The 22845-nt window shown below is 42.2% G+C and overlaps 1 protein-coding gene across 4 annotated transcripts in view; it reads left to right on the top strand.

Moving 5' to 3' along the window:
- Positions 1 to 22845, top strand: part of clstn1 (calsyntenin 1) — a 73489-nt gene that overhangs the window by 7856 nt on the left and 42788 nt on the right. The gene's annotated exons all lie outside the window — the stretch shown is intronic.

The following is a 22845-nucleotide window of genomic DNA, read 5'->3' as shown; positions in this document are numbered from 1 at the left end:
CATTAAATTTTAGTATCTTGTCCATCTTTAAGTAATACAAAGTATGATCTCTTTTTAAAACTGAGTTTTTTTGTATACATATTTAGAAGTTTAAATGGTTTTTTAATCTTTACATTTGTTTTTTAAATCCAGATTACAATATTTAGCTAGATTTAAATATTGCATTCTTAATTGAGGACTGTTAAATATACTAACCTACACAGAATGAAGTGCATTGCTAATATTCAATAGTTCTGAAAGAGACTTAACTTGAAAATTTGTGTCAGATATTTAATCACGGTTTCAGTATGACGAGTCCTATATTCTTTAGCTGTGCTTATGAAAGCAGATTTACATTTTTCAATCCAGCTGAGGCTACTTGTTTCAAGTTCTGTGAAAATTACTATCAACATTTAAACCATTCTGTACAATTTGGGGAAATTTATGGATAAAACAAATGTTTGCAAGAAATTTGTCGTATTCGCTTTTCAAAACTCGGTTGAAAGAATGCGATGGAATCGTGAACTATTTTGACAATTTTGGAACGTTTTGACAACTTCTTTACCTTCAGTTTGGAGTACAGCTTTAACGATAGAATTAATTTGAATCAGTTTTTCACTTGTCTACCTGCAGTGCATTTAAAAAAAAAACAAATTCTTGATGAATAACCATTATTTTCTCAGTGATTGTTATTTTAGAATCCTGGGATTGAAAGTTTTATTTGTCTACTAATGCTCCTTCATAATTCTGGAAGATTATTAACTGTTAATTCTGGTCCGTTTGAAATGAATTCACTTTTTAAAGAAAAATGTGAATTTGGCAGCAAGTCTTGTGCTTGCTAGAAATTTCTTCTAACAAATGTATATTCTTTTTCAGTTGAGTAAAGTAGTGTAATAACCTGCAAATGACTTGATTTTGAGTCCATGTATTTCTGCAGGTTGAGAACAGCTTCCTTTGAATATTCTTGATGTATGCTGATTCAGATGAGTCTGTGAAAAGGAGATCGCTGATTTTTAAAAAGACTCTTGCTCATCTAAAAGTGCTGTTTATTTTTTCACAGCTGGGTAGCCTCTTCTAACCAAACTAGTTATTTGCATGGCACTCTAAACAATGAGCAGACTGTTCCGTTGTTACCGAGTCTTCTGCTGTTTTCGCTAGTGGCCTGTATGTACATTTTTAGTGAGGATCAGTGAGTGAAAGTCTTAAACAGGAAACCTAATTGATATTTAAATGCTTTCTCCCTCTGAGCTGGCTGCTAAGACCAGTTTTTCACCAATTTGTGCCCCGACACAATCCAACTAACTCAAGTGTTTGACAGACCTGAGATCTGCTGGATTCAGTGAGTTGGTGCTTTTTTTGGCAGATTAGTTAACTTTGTTATTTAAGTTGATTTAAGCATAATTATCTTTGGCTTATCATTATGACAGTATCAATTGACATAAAGTTCCATATGTCTTTGCTTTTAATTTGACATCTATCATTCCTTACTGTTGCTTGACCTCCGCCCGAAGCGTGCTGACACTTCGACCAGTGGTTGATGGATTGGAACCATCACCAACACCTTCTACCCCACCGTTAAATTTACCTGGACTATCTCTGATACCTCTCTGTCCTTCCTGGACACCTCAATTTCTAGGTGGTTGCCAGAGATAGAAATAAATATCCATTTCAAGCCCACCGACTCTACCTAGAATACACCACCTCCCACCCACCTTCCTGCAAAAATGCCATCCCCCTAATCCCTATTCCTTTGCCTCCGCCGCATCTGCTCCCAGGATGAGGTATTCTGCTCCTGTACATCTCAGATGTCCTCGTCCTTGTTTCTTAAGGACTGTGACCGCCCCCCCCCCCGACGCGCACGCCAAGATCGCCTGTGACCGTGTCTCCTACATTTTCCGCAACTCATCCCTCACACCCCCTCCCCGCAATAACAGCCAAAACAGAATCCCCCCACCCCGTCATCACGTACCATCTGACCAACCTCCAGATCCGACACTTCCACCATCTGCGATCTGACCCCACCACCAAAGGCATTTTTCCCTTGACACGCTTATCTGCTTTCTGGAGGGAGCCCTCTCTCTGTGACTCCATTGTCTGCTCCACACTCGCCTCTAGCCCTACTGCACCCGGCACTTTTCCCTGCAACCGCAGGAAGTGCTACTCCTGCCTGTACACCACCTCCCCCGTCACCCCATTCTTGGCCCCAAGAAGACCTTGCACGTTAAGCAGATGTTTACCTGCACATCTGCTAATCTGGTATACTGTATCCGCTGTTACCGTTGTGGCCTCCTCTACATTGGGGAAACCAAGCAGAGGCTTGCGGACCACTTTGCGAAACACCTATGCTCGGTTCGCATTAAACAACTGCGCCTCCCAGTTGCAAACCATTTCAATTCCCCCTGTCATTCCTCGGACGTCATATCCATCTTGGGCCTCCTGCAGTGTCACAACAATACCACCTGAGTTGCTGTTCCTGCACCCTCTCTTGTTCTTGGGACTCCTCCTGCAGCCCAATGGTATCAATGGACTTCACAAGCATCAAACTCTCCCTCCCCCCTACTGCATCCCAGAACCAGCCCAGCTTGTCCCCACCCCCTTGACCTGTCCATCCTCCCTGGACTGACCTATCCCCTCCCTAACTCCCCATCCACGCTCACCTTTACTGGCTTCATCCCTGCCGCTTTGACTAGTCTCTCCTCTCCACCTTTATTCTCCTTTATCCATCTTCTATCCACCTCCCCCTGTCTCCCTATTTATTTCAGAACCCCCTTCCCCTGCCCCATTTCTGAAGAAGGGTCCAAACCCGAAATGTCAGTTTTCCTGCTCCTCTGCTGCTTGGCCTGCTGTGTTCATCCAGCTCTGCACCTTGTTATCTCTGTTGTTCTTGTTCAGGTTAGGAAGTGGCATCTGCTTTTGCCTACCCCTTCAAAATTGAATTAGGGCTCTCGTGATACCGTGGTAATGTACCTGCATATAGGCTAGGACGTTTGGGTTCAATTGTCGTTTGTTCCAGAGGTGTCTCTAGACTTACAGGTTAGCAAGTATCTTTTGTGACAAGTGTATAACTGGTACATCATGGTCTAGACTGTTTGTTTGATTTTGAGGCAAATATCACTCATTGTCAAGGCTTTCCTAAATTAGCCAAAATATCGTTGTTATAACCTTTGCGTACACCTGGTATTGATGAAGACTTCTTATTTATATTCTTGAGACTTCATTTTGATAGCGAGTTTTGAGAAGATTTGTAGCTCAGGTTCAGGTTCTGGATGTGAGTCTGCTCGCTGAGCTGGAAGGTTAGTTTTCAGACGTTTCGTCACCATTCTAGGTAATATCATCAGTGAGCCTCTGACGAAGCGCTGGTGTTATGTCCCGCTTTCTATTTATCTGTTTAGGTTTCCTTGGGTTGTTGATGACAGATAAATAGAAAGCGGGACATAACACCAGCGCTTCATCAGAGGCTCACTGATGATGTTACCTAGAATGGTGACAAAACGTCTGAAAACTAACCTTCCAGCTCAGCGAGCAGACTCACATCCAGAACTTCATTTTGATATTTACATAATTAATATTAGCCCACTTTTTGGTCAGTATGTCGTTTTTTTTTAAAATGCCTGCTAGTGATAGTGTTTGAGACAATATGTGATCTTGTTCTCCAGTTGGCTTTAGTTACCATCTGGTTCCAAATTCTGGATGTTAAGATGCCAGAACAACTTAGGGCTGCACACACGTGTGACTGTTAAAGGCTTTATGTAAGATAACAAGCTAACCCAGGAAACAAGAAAGGGAATCAGGACAAATAACATGCCACAGTTACTGAACCTCAAACTAAGCAATTTGCAATGTTTTTAAATCCACTTAAACCTAGTGGAACTTGAATCGCTTGAAAATGTTTCTATGGAGAGAATTTAGGTTTTGGTACTTTAATGACATCAAAAATGCTTAGGATTGTGTGATAGCAGTGCTATTGGTGCTAGTCTACTAACACGTGTGCGTTGATTTCTTAATAACAAGTCAGATGTGAAATTGCCACCCATTAAAACTGGAAAAACTGGTTGCCTAATCCTGTTCCAGACAGTGCTCCTGGTTGCTGGTTTCCTCATGAACAGGGAGGTTTGCAACTGACTTAGTGAAATTTTCAGTCCGTGAGACAAGTACAGGATATATAAAAGCACCTGGCAGAAGGCAAAATTGTATTCTGAATTTTAAACTTCTTTGAAATGGGGCAACAGAGCCATCATGAATGGGGGGAAAATGGGTGGCGAACTACACTTTAAAGATATTGCATAAATATTTGATCAGAAACGCAACGCGTTGAGACAGAATCTGTTGTGAGGGAGAGACAATTTATCAAAACAGATAAGCAGTTATTTTGCATAAGAAAACCAACTTTCCTTTGGCTGGCACTCTAGAGTTCACAGGCTTACTTGCCGAATGCTCAGGAATTTCTTTGTTTACTAGTACAGCACTAAACACAACGTAGCTTTTAAATAATAAAATGTGAGGCTGGATGAACACAGCAGGCCAAGCGGCATCTCAGGAGCACAAAAGCTGACGTTTCGGGCCTAGACCCTTCATCAGAGAGGGGGATGGGGGGAGGGAACTGGAATAAATAGGGAGAGAGGGGGAGGCGGACCGAAGATGGAGAGTAAAGAAGATAGGTGGAGAGGGTGTAGGTGGGGAACCACATTGATATTGTCTCTAATTCAGATAAGTGGGCAAGGTAAGGGCACTGTGACAGTCAGCCAGTGTTACTCAGAACAGCGGATGAGGGCTCTGTGACAGGCAGTGTTACTGAGAGGAGGGAGTGAGAGGCCTGTGACATTCAGTCAGTGATTCTGAGAGGAGGGGTTTAAGGCCGGAGATAGTCAGAGTTACCAAGAGGAGCAGTTGAGGGCCCTGTGACGGGCCGTGTTACTGAGAGGAGTGGGTGAGGGTCCTGCGACAGGCAGTCTTACTCAGAGGAACGGCTAAGGTCCCTGTGACGGGCAGTGTTACTGAGAGGAGCGGGTGAGGGCCCTGTGACAGTCTGTCAGTGTTACTGAGGGCAACGGGTGAGCACCCTGTGACTGGCAGTGTTACTGAAAGGAGGGGGTGAGGGCACGGTGGCGGAGTGTGTTAAAGAGAGGAGGGGGTGAGGGCCCTGTGACAGTCAGTCAGTGTAACGGAGAGGAGCAGGTGAGGGCCCTGTGGCAGACAGTATTACTGAGAGGAGTGGGTGAGGGCCCTGTGACGGACAGTGTTACTGAGGAAGGGGGTGAGCGCCCTGTGACAGTCAGTCAGTGTTACTGCGAGCAGTGGGTGAGGGGTCTGTGACAGGTAGTGTTAATGAGAGGAGGGGGGGTGACCCTCCCTACCTCCCCACCTACACCCTCTCCACCTATCTTCTTTTCTCTCCATCTTCGGTCCGCCTCCCCCTCTCTCCCTATTTATTCCAGTTCCCTCCCCCCATCCCCCTCTCTGATGAAGGGTCTAGGCCCGAAACGTCAGCTTTTGTGCTCCTGAGATGCTGCTTGGCCTGCTGTGTTCATCCAGCCTCACATTTTATTATCTTGGAATCTCCAGCATCTGCAGTTCCCATTATCTCTGTAGCTTTTAAATAGTTGCACATCAAAGCTCCCTGGAGAATGCACTCAAGCCTGGTCACAGTTGACACTACAATAGAAAATAAACCTGTAAATTTTGGAAAGTGGTTTTATGTTTTGAGTGTTGATGTCTAATTTTAAAGGGTCAGAGGCTTTTTCTTAAACAAAGGTCACACCTTTGCGGCAGCATTTGGAAGTTAGTGGTTCCAATTACTGAAAGGGTAAAAAGGCTGGATTTGAATGTGATGTCCTGATGTTTTTATTTTTCAATATAATATTGTATTTGGAGAACAGTCACTTAGTAACGTATCAAAAGATAGGGTTGCCACTGTGGGAGCAGATCTGGAGATCAGATGATCAGAATTACTGAGGGTCAAAATCTATGCCAATTTGTTTGCAAAGATTGTTCCTCATTTACTTGTGCTTATTAGATGTATTTGTTTAGTTGAACGATTTTAATATTATGTAGTGAACATGTTTTGTATTCCAAACACATGGGGGTCAGCATGGAGCGCTTCCAGGTAAGGAGTAATGCAGTGATCTACAGCCTGACATTTCTTCACTGTCTCATTTAAATTACCATAAAAATCACTCTAATGCATCCACGTAATCTTTTGAGATTCCCCACAGCCAGCCATTTTAGAAATCCATTCATGGTATGTAGGTGTATTTAGGTAGATACGCAACTGTTATCCATTTCTGAATGCCCTGGAGAAGTTGGAGGTGAGAAGGTGTCTTGAACTGCTCCAGTAATTGGAGTGTAGAGTCACCTTCAGTGCTGTTAGGAAGGTAGTTCCAATGTTTTGATCCAGGCTGTGATATAGTTCCAATCTGGGGAATATGCATCGTTTGTAGGAGAACTAGTACATGTTTCCACGAGCCCTTTTTCCTCTTTCTTCTCAGAGTTTGAAGGAGTCTTGGTGAATCATTACAGTGTATCTTGTGGATGCGAAACATTGCTGTCACTGCGTTTTGGTGGTAAGGAAGGTGCCCTGGGCAATGTTGAGCTTCATGATGTTGAAGCCATACCCATCCAGGCAAATGGTATATTTTGTCACACTCCTGGTTTGTACTTTGGCAGATGGTGAGACTAACGCCCCAGAATTCCAAGTCTCTGATTTGCTGTTTTAGCCACTGCTTATTTGGCTTGTCCAGATCAATTTTGGATCACTGATAAACCCAGGATGTTGTTACAATGGGGATTCGGCAATGATGTTGAACATCAAGGAATGATGGTTTGATTCTTTTATTGGAGCTGGTCATTTTGTCATGCGAGTTTTAGTTACTGATTACGACCCCAAACCTAAGTTTTATCCAGGTCTTGCTGCATGTAGATACAGACTGCTTCAGTACCTGGAGTCACAAATTGCATTGATTGCACAATATTCGGTGAAGAGCCACACTTCTGACCTTTACGTAGGGGGAGCAGTCACTGAAGCAACTGAAGATGCTTGGTTCTAGGACCTTAAGGAATTTCTGCAATGATGTCCTTGAAGTGAGATGGTTGCAGCCTTTTGAGCTACTATGTACTCATTGGGTAAGTGCCCACCAGGAATGTCTAGTGTTTACATAGTAATATTAACATACCAGTTCGTTATTTAACTCCAACAGTCTGTTTGGTGTGGCCACGAGTTGAAGACATCGTAGGGTCATTAGATGAATCTGAAGTAGCAAATTGCTAGGATCTGGAAAGCATTCTAAAACTTGTTTATGGACTAGTGGTTGCTAGTTTTGGTCAGACCCGTATGCTGATTTTTAGTTTGTACTCTGTTGGGTAACAATCATGACTTTAAGTGAAATTTTTAATTTTTTTTCCTGTTTGAAACAATGGCAAGGCACTCTATCATTTCCATTTGCTAAAATTATCTACAGGCTAAGTTGAAAAGAACTTACAGTTAGCAGCTCACAAAGCAGATTTGCTCCCTTGTAATACTTAGTCCTTCTGACCCTCTCTTGCCAAAAGAAAAGTGTACTGGTTTGAGCTGCTAATAGTTCTGCGATTTAGGGAAACTATATTACTGACTTAGTATACTGCGAGATTCTTTATCTTTCCTTCGCTAGTAGTAAACTTATAACCACTTGTAATTTTGCCTTGCACATCAGAGGAGCTCGAACAGTTCATCCACTTTACCAATACCTTCCAGCCCAACCTCAAGTTCACCTGGGCCATCTCCAACACATCCCTCACCTTCCTGGACCTCTCCGTCTCCGTCTCCATCTCAGGTAACCAGCTAGAAACTGATGTCCATTTCAAGCCCATTGACTCCACAGCTACCTATAATACACCTCCTCCCACCCACCCTCCTTCAAAAATTCCATCCCCTATTCCCAATTCCTCCTCCTCCGCCTCCGCCATATCTGCTCCCAGGATGAGGCATTCCACTCCCGCACATCCCAGATGTCCAAGTTCGTCAAGGACCGCAACTTTCCCCTGCAGTGGTCGAGAATGCCCTTGACCGAGTCTCCCACATTTCCCGCAACACATCCCTCACACCCCGCCCCAACTGCCCCCAGAGGATCCCCCTCGTTCTCACGTACCACCCCACCAACCTCCGGATACAACGTATCATCCTCCGACACTTCTTCGCCATCTACAATCCGACCCCACCACCCAAGCTATTTTTCCATCCCCACCCTTGTCTGCCTTCCGGAGAGACCACTCTGTCTGCGACTCCCTTCTCCGCTCCACACTCCCCTCCAACCCCACCACACCTGGCACCTTCCCCTGCAACCAAGGAAGTGCTACACTTGCCCCCTCACCCCTATCCCAGGCCCTAAGGTGACCCTCCATATCAAGCAGATGTTCACCTGCTCACGTACCACCCCACCAACCACTTCTAGCACTCCTAGCACCTCATCCTGCCTCCTTAACCTGCCCGTCTTCCCTGGACTGACCTATCCCCTCCCTACCTCCTCACCTATACTCTCCTCTCAACCTATCTTGTTTTCTCTCCATCTTCGGTCCGCCTCCCCCTCTCTCCCTATTTATTCCAGTTCCCTCTCCCCATCCCCCCCCTCTGAAGGGTCTAGGCCCGAAACGTCAGCTTTTGTGCTCCTGAGATGCTGCTTGGCCTGCTGTGTTCATCCAGGTCCACACTTTTGTTATCTTGTATTTCAGGTTTGTCTTTTTTTAAAACTCAAGTGGCTGGTTTCTACTGAGATTACTCATGGCAAGAAAGCAACTTTGGAAGTAACTTTAGGAGTACTTTCACCATTGAAAATGTAAAACTACATTTCGTTCAAAAATAAGGAAATTAGGTTTTTGTCACGCATTTTTGAAAATTACAAAATTATTGCTGCAAGAAATTGTTGAAGCTTTTCATGTTGAACTAATTGGGATAATTTGCATATCAACATTTGGGGGTGAAATATGGAATTTCGAATTGCCCTGATGAATGCTTTTCAAACTTTGACAGTCTTTTTTGTTTACAACTGTACTCTAGTTCTGTACTGAATAAAATTAAATTGTTTTTGTCTTCCCTAACTAGGTTTATTCACTGTTAGTAATGTCTCAGTTGTGGGGATGGCAGATTCTGATAGCATGCTTTAACAAGGTTTTTTTCCAAATTCAGTAACTGTTTTTGATACATGCAACTGATATTGGCATGACTGTAAACCAGTCTAGAAACAGGGTAGAATTTCAAAATTTATGGGTATAAATCAAACTGACTACTTGAGTTGTCATGTATTGATTACTCCTGTCTCATCACAATACACATCAGATTTTACTGAGTGCCTCTTATTTTCTAGCATGCTGCACTTAAACCATCTGCATGGGCATACAACATGCAGCTTATTCAGCTGTTTTTGATGTTTATAAAATGAGATACAGGAAAGTCAGCCATGTGCACATAGTGTATATAATGTTTGCCGATGACCGACTGAGCAAACAGCAAACATTTCTGTCGAGGCCCCATGTGTGCACGCACAGTGTACGTGGCAGCCTACGTGCACTGTATGGATGAAGGACAGTGCTCAGCCTATGGTGGTTTAGACTATTCCATTGGTCTACCTTTATTGCCTCTTCATGCACCTTGCAACAAATGATTTTGGTCTGGCTTTGGGCCATTTGACATACTATCTCTTGATAGTAGGGATTAGCGTTAATTTTGAGAAGGTTAGAATACAGAAGTGGAGCTGTACTGCTGAGACTGTATAAGCTTTGTTCAGCCTACTTTTGAATCCCATGTCAAAGGAAGAATGTGCTGGTGTTGTAGGGGATCCAGAAGAGGTCTGCAGAAATTATCCTAGGGATGAAGGGCTTGTTATTTTGAAGAGCAGTTGAGGACTCTGGGTTTGTACTTGAAGTTTGGAAGGACGAGGGGGGAATCTGAAACTTTCAGAATGCTGAGAAGCCTGGATAGAGTGGATGTGGAGATACTGTTTAACTAGTGAGAGAGACTAGAATGAAGTGAGTAGCCCTGCTGAAGGGAGTGACCCTTTAAGTGAGATGAGACACAATTTCTTCAGCCAGATGATTAATCTGTGGACCACACTGGCTGCAGAGAGCTGTGAAGACTAAGTCATTGAGTGTATTTAAGACAGAGGTTCTTTGACTAGTAAAGGGTTTGAAGAATATGGGGAGAAGGCAAAAGAATAGAGTTGAGAAATAAACGTGATTGAAAGACTCTGGGCAGAATGGCCTTATTCTGCTCCTGTATCTTGTCTTTTGTCTTGATGTTCTTTTTGCTGGGTAAAGCTTCTCTGGAAAGCCTTGGGCTGTTTCACCATTTTAAAAGTGCTGCATAAATATGACATTGGTGTTCAGCAAAAGTAAAGTTCTGTATCTTTTTCTTGCTTCATTTATGTGGTGTGTCAGTGTTACAATGCGGGGGGAGAAGTTTTAATGCTTGTACTTGGATGTGTTTTTGGATGAACTGAAAAGTTTGAGAAATTGCAAATCCACTTTAAGGCCAGGAAGTAATTAGTGATTTAAATATTGAGGATGCTTGCCTTTGATTTAGCTGTTCTTTCATGTTTAACCTTGATGGTTGGCTCTCCCATTTGTCAGAGAACCTAGTTTTTAAAGACAAGAAATTCTTCATGAATGAGTTGCTTCTCTTTGCTATGGTGCATGTGGAATAGGACCAAGTAGGAGAACCTCCATACTCATGGTTACCTGCTTCTCTCTCGCAATATTTCAGCCCTGTTCCCCAGTCACCACCACCTAGCCTGCTGGAAGTTCCCTGGCTGAATTTTGACTGCACCCTTACTCCACAGTGTGTAACCAAACCTGTCTGTCAAAATGTTTTCCAGGTCAGAGAGCTTTTGGGCAAACAACGTGTCATGTGACGTTGAAATGTTGTATCTATCTCCCGGCCCCTGCCCTAAAAAAGTTAGTTTGCTTTTCATTTGCTAAAATTGACTTGTGAATTGAATTACATTGACCCTCTGATAATGACATGCAGTCCTAGCTGCCAGATTAAAATAGGGATAAATGTAGGTTTGTGCAACTTGCATTTCATTAATTGAAGTATATAAACTTCAATTAAAGACTTCAGGCAGACCAATGAATCCTTCCCATCCCAAATAGGCTGTTTGCCTTTCATTTTCTTGGTGAAATAAAACATACTAAATTCCTGTTTTATTGTCAGGACTGTGTAAGCCTAAACAATGGGAGCACTGTCTAAATCTGGAAAACAATGACAGTACTTAGTTCTGCTGGTTTTTCTTAAGCCATGAAAACTACATTTTCACTACGTCTATATTAAATAAGGCACAATGAACATAGCCTAGCTCTCTAGTGTTTAAAAATACTTAAATAACTTCCAGTTCATTGCTGCATAGCAAGTGGAGGCATTTCTGAAAATGCAGTTTAGAATTATTCTTCTAAATTTTGACTCTGTTTTGCATCCGTTCTTATTTTGGCGTCTTTCAATGCTTATGCTACTTGAAGGGGGAAGTAGAGAGCCAATCAATATTGAATTTTGACATTTTTAGTATTTAACTTTAAGCATGTGGTAAGTGCATCATCATTTAAGTAAATTGAGCTGGTTAGCAGGCCTCTTCTGTTAACTAGTGTACTTGTGATAATCTGACATGGAGTAGCAGGAATCCAACTGGATCTTGCCCACACACTCCCACAAGCTATGAACCAGCACACCTGAAGCTGAGCATTATATCCCATGACTGTTTCACCAGCTGAACAAAGAATGACAGTCAAATCCTGAACCACCTTGCTGTTTTGTGACCTGGTTTCATGTTAGGCCATGTATTTATGGTGTGGTGAAGGTGGGGAATAAATGAGATCTGTAATCTATTCACATCAGTAAATGTTCACAACTGTACCCAGGTCAAAATATTACCCGCCCCCCCCAAGAACTCATTCTTTGATTTTGTTAGAGGATACAGTCATGTGGTAATATTTATTTTCAATACACTGTGTCCTCGTCTAAGATTTAGGGTTGTGTTCTTGAAAATTGCAACATGAAGAGGATTTCAAGTCAGCATCAATTCTTATGTTAAAATTGGTGTTTGGGTTTTTATCATCTTAGCAACTGCTGAAATCAGTCCAGACTCTCGGATGGTGTTGAGGGTGCTACTGACCTCGGATCTGGCTGGCGCCTTGTGGGTCAGAAGAGGCAGGCCCAAAGGACAGTAGCAGTGCCTTGGATACTGGAAAAGTTCAGGGTAGATGGAGAGAGAGGATATTGTAGTACCTTGATGGATTCCTGGGACCGAGTGGGTGCAAATGGCAGGGTTTTTGTGACAAACTTCAGGCAGTGATGTGCTGAGAGAGACTGCAAGTCAGTATGCCAGTAGCGGTCTAAGTGTTGAGAGTGGGAAGAGTTCATGTCAGAATAGTAACACAGGTAATGCATTGGCATAAAGAGCTACAGCTAATCTTGTTTCAGAGATGGTAGGAACTGCAGGTACTGAAGAATCTGAGATAACAAGGTGAAGAGTTGGATGACCACAGACCAAGCAGCATCAGAGGAGCAGGGTTTCAGGCCTGGACCCTCACTTTCTGAAGGAAGGGTCTACGCCCGAAACGTCAGCTTCCCTGCTGCTCTGCTATTTGGCCAGCTTTGTTCACCCAGCTCTGCACCTTGTTATCTCTATTATCGTAGCTAATCTTTCGATGGTTAGATTTCTGGTCCTTTAACAGATGTTAAAGCAAAGCAGAACTAAATGGGGTGAATTTCTTAAATTTGTAACGAAAGGTTTTCTATTATTTGTGTTGTCTTATCTGTCTGAAGATTATATAGATTTCAACTTAGGTTTTTATAATTTAAAATTATGTATCTTTGTGCATTTGCCAAAATAAGCAGGTAGATGTTTGCTTCATGCAAATGTGGTGCAACTGTAACATTGATTTTTTCCAGGAATCATTTGTCTAAGTTGGCAAATATAATTTATAAATATCTTCCTGGAAACCTTTTTGAGAATCAAATGCATAATTTTGACTGTCATGTAGATGAATAATATTCAGATTATCCACCTCTTGGTATTCTGTCTCTATACATGGGAAGCATTTCAGACTACCCTGATTGCCTCTGCTTTTATAGAAAGCTTTCTTGTCTAATTTTCTTCCAAGTGGTGTATTCTGCACCTTACCGTCAACATATTGAATGAATGAATGAATGAGTATAAATTTCTATAAGCTTGATTGATGATTTTACACTTATTGTTGTTTCTTTCCAATCATAGTGGTTCAACTGACAAGCCAGCCTGGTGCCCAGCTTCCCGTCACTGCTCCCTGCCAGTTGCCACTATAACCACTGGTTGCTCACTGCTGAACAGCTTGCTTCTCTAGCTTTGTGAAACCTCCAACATGGCCCCAGGATCTTACAGAATAGCTCTTCCAGTTTGTCCAACCATGTTTCTTCACTCTTGGCTTAGTTGTTTTTTTTCCAGTCTAGATTCTATTGAAGCAGCAAGATTGTGAGATAGGGTACCTGTGAATGGAGCTAGAGTAATGGGTGTGAGATACAGAATCACATTGGAGGAGCAGTTCTTCATGGATTCTTTGTCTCCCATGATGGTAGTGCCATAATTGGATTTTTGCAGCTGTTTGAGGTCTTTTGAGGATGTAGTTGCCTGTCACATGTATATTTTAGGCATTGCTGCATTGTGTGTGCCCTCCCCTAAACAAAAGCAGTCCAAGGGTCTTGCGAGGTGTAATCTGTAACAGTGGGGTTTGCAGAATCACCGTGGTGCAAAACCTTTTGGCCTATTGCACGTGCACCAGTTCATTAAATGAGCACCAATCCCCTGCTTTTTCCCATACCCTTGTTTTTATGGAAATAATCATCCAATGGAATAGGTTCATTACAAATGAGGAATTTGTGCATAAAGTTTGTGCTGTATTGTACTACTGTAATCTTTGGTTTAAGTTGAATAAGGAGATTAAATATAACCACCTATGAACAAAGTGAGGTAAATATTGGATTTTAGTACCCTGTTTGAATTGCTTCTAATAATTTATATCCCTGTAGTCAAGTGGAAATCATACAGGGATCTGTAATTGCATTTGGGCCTGTGAAGTAGGCTATTTGCTTTTGACTCAGAAATGGCATGATGAGGTTAAATCAGACTGAATTAATAAGACTGACTGTCACGTCATCTGTTCGTCTTGCGTGTAACACAGGATGTACACAATTTATACACAAATCTTTTTTTGTCATAGCTTTATATTGCACAGCATTTATTATTTTACTGTTATTGTGTTCTGCTGGACAAGGTGGGTTTCTAATTGTGAAGTCTGCTGTGTTTACATTACAAGTTTGATTTAATTTCCAGATGCAGAGGGTTTAGGCCACAGACTTTCCACCATACTGGGATAGATTGTACAAGTTAGAAATGAAAATGCGCACTGATGGCTTGTATACAGTCAGCATGCCTGTGACCAGAGAAGTTGATAGGTTGTAATGTTCTAGGTGGCAAATTAATTTAACCGTGCAGTCAATTTCCAACAATTCAGCATTTTTAAACTTCCACACCCTACAGTGTATCTCCATTATGTTCATATTTCTGTTCCTTGACTACTTCATGCATTACATCAGCTATTCATTTGTAGCATTTTTTTCAATTTAATGTGGAGACCCCCCCCCCCCCCCCCCCCAGGCATGACTGAGTTGATTCTGGCTAATTGCTATCCTTTCCTTCCTACCCCTTACACCACTCTCTTCCATTTATCTCAGGCCTTTTGATGGGAGCAAGCATTGTATGGAGGCATACAAATAACCTCTTCAGCCCCACCATATCTATGCTGCCAAACTATGCTAATTCCCTCTGTCCACACTTGCTCCCTGGATTTCTGTGCCCTGGCATTTTAAGTACTCCAAGATGCTGCCTAAATATTGCAAGAGTATCTGTCACCACAGCCCCCTTGGGCAGTGCATTCTGTATTACCACCCCCGGGTGAAAAATATTTTCTTATCTCCTCTTAAAGCACTTGCTCACCTTAAAATTATGTCTTCTGATCTTAGATACATCTGCCATGGGACAAAGATTCTGACAATTTACCCTGTTTATGGTTCTTGTCATGTTTTATACTTCTGTCCTAGATTCATAGTTAGAGATATTCAGCATGGAAAGACACCCTTGGGTTGAACTTGTTCTGTGCTGACCAGATATTCTAAATTAATCTAGTCCAGTTTTCCAGCACTTGGCCCATAGCCCTCTAAACCCTTGCTAATCATTAACCCATCCAGATGTCTTTTAAATGTTGTAATTGTACTGGCCTGCAGCTCACTTCATCCATGCACCATCTTCTGCATGGAGAAAGTTACCCCTTTATGTTCCTTCTAAACCTTTCAGCTCTTACTTTAAACCTATGCCATTTAGTTTTGGAGCCCCCATCCCAGGAAACAGACCTTGTCTATTTACCCTATCCGTACCCCTCATGATTTTATAAACCTTTATGGTCACCCCTCAGCCTTGACACTCCAGGGAAAATAGCCCCAGCTTATTCAGCCTCTTCCTGTAGCTCAAGCCCTCCAATGCTGACAACATCCTTGTAAATCCTTTCCAAACCCTTTTAAGTTTCACATCGTTCTTCCTATGGCAGGGTGACTGGAAATTGCATGCAGTATTTCAAAAGTGGCCTAATCAATATCCTCTACAGCTGGAACCTGACATCCCAACTCCTACACTCCTTTTGTGGACTGACCAATAAAGGCAAGCATACCAAACGCCACCTTCACTATCTTGTCCATTTGGGACTCCACTTTCAAGGAACTATGAACCTCTACTTGAAGGTCTCTTCATTCAGCAACACGCCCCAGGACCTTACCATTAAGTGTGTCAGTCCTGCCCTGACTTGCCTTTCTGAAATGCAGCATCTTGCGTTTATCTAAATTAAACTCCTGCCACTCCTTGGTGCCTTGGACCATCTGATCAAGATCATGTTGTACTCTGAAGTAACCTCCTTCGCTGTCCGCTACACTTCCAATTTTGGTCTCATCTGCAGACTTATGAATTGTACCTCCTATGTTCCCATCCAGGTCATTTATATAAATGATGAAAAGAGGTAGACCCAACACTGTTCAGTGTGGTACAGTGCTGGTTACAGGCCTCCAGTCTGAAAAACAAGCCTTCACCTCCACTCTGTCTCCACAGCATCTTGATTACAACATTCTCCTTATTGTTTTCATGTCTCTTCCTCGCCTAACCCCTTCCTTTCCCTGTAATCTTGTACAACCTCTCACCTTTTTGGATATCTGTACCAACCTAATTTTTGCTGCTTGTGCATTTCTATTTATAATTGCACCACAGTTAGTCTGTCTTCAGTTGTCTGAACCCCAAGCTCTTGAACGCTATTTTTTTCCTTCACCTCACTTTCCTCCTCTAAGCCATTTCTTAAAGTATGCTTGGTTAAAAGCCATTGATCTTCTGAACTATTATCATCTTTAGCACTTGTTGACTTGCTCACCGAGCTGTCTGGTTTTGTTCAAATGTTTTGTCACCATGCTGGGTAACATCATCAGTGAGGCCTCCGATGAAGCAATGTTGTTCTACTCTGCTTGAAATTTATACCGTCTGGTCCGTTACGGTGTATTGTCATTTCCGGTTTTGTTTTGAAATAGGTTTGTATATGGGGTCCAATTCTTCTGTGTTTGATTGCATTATGGGTTGAGAACCATTCCTGTAGGAATTCCCATGCATGTCTGTGTTTGGCTTGGGCTGCTGTGGTTAAATTGTCCCAGTGAACCTGATGGCCCTCACTGTCTGAGTGTACTGATATTAGGGAAAGTTCATTGTTTCATTTCGCTGCTAGCTGATGTTCGTGTATTCTGACAGCTAATTTCCTTCAGGTCTGTTCGATGTAATGCTTGTGGCAGTTGTTGTATGGTATTTTGTAAACTACGTTGGTTCGACTTGTGGGAGTGGTGTCTTAATCCTTGAGTGTTTGTCATAGAGTGGCTGTTGGCTTCTGCGCTGCCCTGATTCCGAGCGGTTGTAGCAGTCTCATCAGTTTTGACGTGTTCTTGATTGTAGGGTAGTGTGGCCAGTGTGTTAGGATGTACTGTGACCCGTTGTTGCCTGTTTAGAAAGCACCTGCGGATGAAGTTTCAAGGATATCCATTCATAGCGAAGATTTATTATAGGTGCTCTTCCCCTTTCCTGTGTAGCTCTGGTGTGTTGCAGTGAGTGGTGGCCCATTGAAATAGTGTCCTAATACAACTTTTTGTGGATGTTGGTGTGGTTGCTGTGGAAATTGAGGATTTGGTCAGTGTAGGTTGCTTTCCTGTATACCGAGGTTTGTAATTCGCCATTGGTCATACGTTCAACTGTGACATCCAGAAAGAGAAGCTGATTGTTGTTTTTCCGTCCTCTCTCGTGAATTTAATCCCAGCGAATATGATGATAAGGTGGTGGGTCTGTTCTAGTTTGGTGTTTTTAATGATGACAAATGTGTCATCCACATACTGGATCCACAGTTTAGGTTGAATGAAGGGGATGGTAGTGCGTAGTAGTCTTTGCATGACTGCCTCTGCGATGAGTCGTGAGATGTTACAAATGTCCTGTGAAATGCCTTTGAAACTATTTTATATTTCAATACACTATATAAACAAAGTCCATGTGTAGACAAGACCTGGAACGAGCACTGGAATGTAAAACTTGGCTATTTGAGTAAATTAGTTGGGATGGATAGCCTGCGCACAAGTGTTCTTTTCTTGGTATAATGTCAAGTAATTTTCTAAATTTGCCTTGTCAACCAAAAGAAGACACCGTTCATCATACCAGTAGTGCCAGTAACAATATAATATCCTCGAGTAATAGCCAAGGTTAAATACTTCAGTGCTAGAGGCAGCCTGAACACTCAACCTTCAGACTTGTGTATAAGAATGGTGCAAACTGAGAAAAGGAGACAAAAACTTTCGAAATAAAGTGAAGATGCATAATAAATCGAAAAGATGCTTGCAATTAGAAATGTTCTTTTCATGCATCGTTAATTCTGTTTCATTTGTTCAAATTGACTTCCTGTTGCAAATATGTGTAATTAGTATTGCAAAGCAATCTTAATGGAGCATGGTGTTTGAAAGCTGTTTTTTGTCGGAGAAACTGGGGCTGAAATTCAGTCCAACTGATGGGATTACCTGTTGCATGAGCTTTAATTTAATCAAATTGACTAATTTCTTTTTAGTACCGAGTTTCTAGCGGGTACAAGTTTGCAGTTTAAAATTGCTCCCTGTGTGTGACAGTCTGTTGAGGATGAGTAATGTGTGAAAAATAGCACTGGTTCTGAGTTTAGGTACATTGAGATGCCTTATTATAATGTATTAAACACCCCTCAGATTTACCGTGTAACAGATGATTGGTAGGAGAATGATGGGTCTTGACCAAAATCAATTGTCAGAGCCAAATTAAGCTTTTAATGATAGTTAAAAAGTTTTGACAGAATCCGAGGGTAGGGTGGTGCAGCACCTCGAGCTGGTGGAGCTGTTAGATGGACAAAGAACTATGAAGTAGACTAGAATAGAACAACTGAAAGCATGGTGAGCGGCGCACAGCTGGAAAAGGTTACAAGTGGACAAGTTCACTGCAGCTGAATTCCTACAGGTAAAATTTTAAGTAACAGGGTAGCTTTCAACTTTGTAACTGCAATTATTTAGTTTGTTAAAGGCAAGGTGTTCCCAGTATTAGTGTGTGACTTTTTTCCAAAAGCCACAAGTGCATTTCTGTCACCTGTTCATTGTACCTGATACCTGAGTAGGCTTTTGAGCTGCCAGGCAGAAGGGTACCAGGATAAACTTTTTTGTCTTGAATGCCTTCTGGTGGCTGTCCACTACATGGTGCCTGGACGAAAATAGGAAATGTTGCTGGTAACTCATGGTCTGTGTCATAGTCAGACGTACAGGTTACTCGCAGAGCCAGTATGTTTGATTGCGGATGTTTCGTCGCTCTACTAGGTGACACTTTCAGTGCACCTTCAGTGAAGCATTGGTGTTCTGTCCCGCTTGTTATTTATATGCCTCGGTTTGTTGGAGTGGTTGGCATTACTTCGGTTCTCTTTTTCAATGGTTTGAACTGGGCCCGACATACAGTGTATTTGTTGGAGTTCTGGTTGGAATGCCAGGCCTCCAGGAATTCCCTGGCATGCTTGTTTGGCTTGTGCTATTATGGATGTGTTCTCCCTGTTAAATTCATGTCCTCCTTTTTGTCTGTGTGTATTGAGACCAGTGAGAATTGGTTGTGTCTGTTGATGGCTGATCAGTGTTCGTGTATTCTTATTGTCAGTTTTCTTCCAGTTTGGCCAGTGTAATGTTTCTCTTCATCTTTGTGTGGTATTTTGTATATTACATTAGTTTTATTGGTTTTGGGTATGGGATCTTCTTACATTCATCAGTAGCTGTCACAGGGTGGTTGGTTTGCGGGCTGCCCTGACACTTAAGGGTCTGAGTAGCCTTGCGATCGCCTCTATATGGTAGGGTGTCTTGTTGTGGTCTGTCACAGGTAATGGCAGATTGTTTTGGATACAGACCCTCAGTACAACTAATCCATGCCAGCCAGATAGCCTAAGTTAATCCAGTCCCAGGTATTTGCCAGCTAGGTGGTAGATTTGTATCGACTAGAATAAAAGCTCTTTATCCTCAGTCACCTGTACCGAAAGTAAACTGACCACAGACATGTACTCAAATATTAAGAACTGCCAGTGCTGGAGTCAGAGAGAACTGAAGCTGGAGGAACACAGGCCAGTCAGCATTAGAGGAGCAGGAAAGTTGACATTTTGACCCGAAGTATCAGCTTTCCTGCTGCTCTGATGCTGCCTGGCCTACCGTGTTCCTCCAGCTCCACACTGTTATCATGGGCATATGATACCCACTATACGAACATCTACTGTGTCATTGCCCAATCTGCACTGCATTTGCAAGCAAATTTCTTTTTCAGTACTGTATGCAAAACCTGCCCTTGAATGTTGGCAAAACACAAATCCTCAATCTAGACCTGATCGATCAAATATTGTACCTCAGTGTATATGGAGACAAACACTGCAATATATTGAGCAATTCCCATACCTCTAACTACTTTTCTCAAAAAAAGCCAGTATCAACTATGAGATCAAACACGGGATCAGCTGTGTAAGCTTAGCTTTAAATGAGCTGTGGCAGTGAGTGTTTAGTAACAAATATCTCTAAGTCAACAAAAGACCTTGTGCTAAAAGCAATATCAACATCATGCTGGTTGCAGGAAAATCTAGGTAGTGTTAATGATATGCGAGCATTAGAGAAACTCCAAAGTACCTGCAGTGTTGTCTGTATTCAGTAAGATGATCACTGAAAAATGTTACTGCTCTTTATTGAAGCAGCATTTATACAAGCATTCGTGCATAATGCCTGCAAAATCAATGCTAGTGAATTGGACTCTGTTTTTGAATGTCTGAAAAATGCCTTTCCTCACCAGATTCAATTTTCTGAAATGACCAGTGTTCTAGGGGAGGGCAAAGCAAATCCTACAAAGACCAAGTTCTGCTTGAAGCATAGCAGCATGGACATTAATGTCTGGGAGAAACTTGCTACTGGTTATTCAACTTCAGAATATATCAGCCAAGTTGCAACACAAAATCTAAATGCCTTAACCAAGAGATGCAGCAACAGCAGATAAAAACTTTTCTGGATCGTTGTGCCCTCCCACTCAAAGACATGGTTTGAGAATCATGTGAACCAATGGATTTGATGTATTTGGGCTCAAAGCAATTTAAGAAGCCCTGTATAGGTTTGTTATGTAAAATCAAAGCGCACGAGACGTTGGGTACATTGCTAGCGCAGATTAAGAATTTTTTTGAGAAGTCTGGAGGGAGAGTAGGAGTAAATTTTTTGGGGGGCAGGTGCAAGATGATGATTAGTGAGGTACTACAGTTCACTGCTTGTACCCAGGCTTTGCGTGATAGGTATTGGATGAGGGAGTCAAATGTGATCTTTCAAAGCTTGCTAGGTACGCACCTAGATGGTATTGAGTGGTGAGGAGGATGTAAAGGGTGTTCAAGGTAATTTGCACAAATTGAGCGGGTTGGCCAATGTCTGGTTAATGTAGTATAATGTGGATCAAGGTGAGGTTGTCCATGTTTGGTGGCAGGAGGAACAATGATTTTGTACTACTGAAATGGTTATAACTTGGGAAATGTTGATGTACAAAGGTCATTAAAAACAAGCATGCAGGTGCAAGAAAGAGCTAGCAGTATTGACCTTAGAGGATTTCAGTACCGGAGTAACAGTCTCATTGCAGCTATACTGGGCTTGGGCGAGACTGCGCCAGGAATGTTGTGTGCAGTTTTGGTCTCCTTACCAAAGGATATAAATGGTTGCTATGGCAAGAATGCAGACTGATTCCTGAGATGGCAGGGTGTGGTATGATGAAAGATTGGCTTGGCTTGCCCTTTGTTTATTGTTCAGAAGGTTGAATGGGATCTCAAAAGTAATGTTCTGGGCCTGGACAGACAGAATGTTTCCCTGATATGTGCTCACAACAGAGGTCACTGTTCCAGGGCACAGCATAATACCATTTTGGACTGAGATGGGAAATTTCTTTACTCACCGGGTGGTGAACTTGTGCAGATTTCCACTGCAGAACCCTTTGGAGATGAAGTCTCTGTATTTAAAGAAGCTAATTTCTGGATGCTAAGTAAAAGTCTTGGGTAGGGGACAGAGCAGAGGTATGTCATTAATGTTGTGAAGATTTGTGGATGAGGTTGTTGGCTTGCTCGCTGAGCTGTCTACTTATCATACAAATGCTTCGTCACCATACTAGGAAATACCATTAGTGCCGCCATTAATACCACTAGTGAAACATTGATGATCTACTCTGCTTGGCATTTATATGATCAAGTCTGTTAAGTTGGGTTGTCATTTCTGTTTCTGTATTGCATGAGTTTGTATATGTGGTCTAATTCCATATGTTTGATTGTATTATGGGTTGAAAACCAGGCCCCTGGGAATTCCTGGGCATGTCTGTGGCTGGCTTGAGCTAGAAGGTCACGTTGTCCCAGTTAAATTGATGGTCTTCATTGTCTGAGTGCACTGAGATGAGGGAAAGTTCGTTGTCGTTTTTGCTGCTAGGTAGTGTTCGTGTACCCTGATGGCTAATTTCCTTCTTGTCTGGTCAATGTAATGTTTGTTGCAGTCATTGTGAGGCATTTTGTAAACTACGTTGGTCTTACGTGTCATGGGTGGTGGGGTCTTTGGTCCTTGTGATTGGAAAGCATCCTCAAAACGAATGGATGGTTGAAGCCTAGAAGATAGGAACGGGAATAGGCTGTTTGGCCCTTTGAGCCAGCTGTGCCATTTGGATTGATAGCTGGTCATCCTGTTCCCACTTTCTTCCCATATCCTTTGATCCTTTTTAGTCCCGAGAGCTGTACCTGTGCCATCCTTGAATGTAATGCTTGGCCCATTGGACTGGAACTATTTAACCTAATAAGGATTAAATCCAGAATGACAGAGCAGTTACCTTTTGAAGTAGCATCTGTTAGATTTTATCAGAATTGGTTTGGACAGGTGCATTTTTTTTGAAGACCAGTTTATTTCAAAATATTTACATTTTCACTGATCTCCCCAGCCTAGTATGATTTCCTTTTTGTGAGCAGTCTCACTAAACTGGACAATGCTGTACTCCCCTTTTTGTTTGCATTGAGTTCAGTAACCCTACAGTAGTGGCAGTCAATATTTGTACTGTTCTGGATTTATAGGGGTATAAACTTAGAGGTGCGAGTTTACATTTGGCTAAATAGTTCTATGTGGAATTGATGTATCTGATACTTCCAGCTTGAGTAACCCAGCTTCATGGTTAATAAATTGTCTCTTATGCATGTAAGTAAACTCTGGTCTGTTATTGGCTTTTA

This window comes from Stegostoma tigrinum, chromosome 28, assembly GCF_030684315.1.
Source record: "Stegostoma tigrinum isolate sSteTig4 chromosome 28, sSteTig4.hap1, whole genome shotgun sequence".
In the NCBI taxonomy this organism is placed as follows: domain Eukaryota; kingdom Metazoa; phylum Chordata; class Chondrichthyes; order Orectolobiformes; family Stegostomatidae; genus Stegostoma; species Stegostoma tigrinum.
Note: the sequence above shows the minus strand (reverse complement) of the source record. Positions and strands in the feature narration are given on the sequence as shown.